The following is a 2,049-nucleotide window of genomic DNA, read 5'->3' as shown; positions in this document are numbered from 1 at the left end:
ACAGCATGGCCCTTCCCCAAAAAGACACAGAAGACAACCATAGAAGAAACACTAAAAAATATTGGTGGATACGGAAACCGTAAAATACAAAAGAAAGAGCCTCAGAACGGCTAATCCCAAACCCCCCGCCATATAGAATAGTACAAATACTATAAACATTGTAAATATTGTAAATATTGTAAATAATTATACTTGACACGCCTCCATTCCCCACCCCGTCCTCCCTCCTCCTCCACTCCCAAAATACCGTAGACTACCGAACTGACCTGTTTTTACGACCAGGTTTTCAGGTCAGAAATAAGAAGAAAAATAAACAATATCATATATAAGCACCGCTCTACAGCGGCTTAGATCTAATTCATAAATGCAACACCAAAGAAAAAAAATGTAACCCCGACACACAAATATTGTATGGCTATGTCGTACCGTCACGTATCGGTACATTTGCCTAAAACATCCCTCAACAACAATTCACCGTTTATTGTGAATATCATACACATGTATTACTTATTATCCGGTTAACAAACATTATTAAAAAAAAAAAAGCACTCGTTCTCGTCCGATCACGAAAGTTAAGCAGCGCCGGGCACGGATAGTACTTGGATGGGTGACCGCCTGGGAACTCCGTGTGGTGTTGGCTTTTTTATTTTCCCAATATTTTTTACTTTTCTTTACATCGAGGAAAAGACATGTTTTAGTATTCCACAATTATTACCATGCATTATATCAAATATCTCATAGGCGTACAAATAAATTATTGCATGTTTTAAAACTAAAAGAAGTCACGTTTCTTGACATGCAGAAATTTTATGATAACAAATTGATATCGTCGAATTGTTATTCTATATTTTCGACTTTGAGTATACAGGGAACCACCATTTAGCTCGTACCACCGTATAGGGCACCTAAGTGCTAGCTCATTCAATCGATTGTCGTTTCAAGTGCATGCGTACCCCAGGAAACTGCAACGTCAACATATCCGAAAACAAAACATTGTGTCAAAAATTGTCATTGTACATTTTGGACTTACTTTGGAATAGGGAGTCATTTACTTTCGTCTTGCAGCACATCTTTTCAGACCATCTTGTTCCAACTATGAATAGTTAGACACCGATTCTTCGCGAGTGAAATTTAAACAATTTATTGCATTTCTACTTCCTGAAGTTAGAATTTCTAGTGCGTGTATAGCCTAAACATGGAAACTTTACGGAAATTGCAAAAATTCATGGAATTGGAAACCTTGTACTTTTATAATGAATGTTCTAAAAACATTTCGATATTTAACTATGTGTGTTTTCGACCATTCGCGGAGAGACGCGATCGCGAGAAGGCTCGTCAACGAGAGTCGTAAATTCCCGTTATAACGGCGCCTGGGTTGTCGATATATGGAACCAGCTTACCTTCGTTGTTGTGGAATGGACGTTGGTCCGGGTGTCGGTTGCTGCTCGTTACTGTGCTGCGTGAAGTCGCGTGTATACTTAGTGAGGAAGGCGCTTCTTCCCGACGGCCGCTCATTTGGTTGCGTGATTGAAGTTGTTGGACTTCGTTGCGTTGATGCTTGTCCAGCTGCGACGGGAGGATGCGTGGTTGCGTTCCCTTGCCAATGAGTTATGCTTCTTCGAAGGTGACACGTCTGACGTCACTGGTTTCGCTGTAGTGATAACACTCCCGTTGCTGGTTTGATATATTCACGTGGCACTGTGTGGTCACTGGTAAATGCACTTGTCACTGACACGTAATCCGGCTCGAAGGACCAAAATGTTTCGACCATTCGCGGAGAGACGCGATCACCAGAAAGCACGTCAACGAGAGGCGTAAATTCTCGTTACGATTAAATAATCCACGCCACAAATTTATCGATCCCCTGATTTCTGTTACGACAATAGGGGTGGTTCAACTGAATTTACACTGAATTAACAGGTATAAATTAATGTTTATTCCAACAACTTTATATAGAAGATAGTTACACTGATGTATATGTATAAGTTAAATAAGTGATTGATTTAAGGATAGAAATTCGGTAATGACATGCTGACTATTCTAACGGTG

Source organism: Bombus pyrosoma, unplaced genomic scaffold, assembly GCF_014825855.1.
Source record: "Bombus pyrosoma isolate SC7728 unplaced genomic scaffold, ASM1482585v1 HiC_scaffold_4727, whole genome shotgun sequence".
Taxonomy (NCBI): domain Eukaryota; kingdom Metazoa; phylum Arthropoda; class Insecta; order Hymenoptera; family Apidae; genus Bombus; species Bombus pyrosoma.
This window is presented reverse-complemented; position numbering follows the sequence as displayed.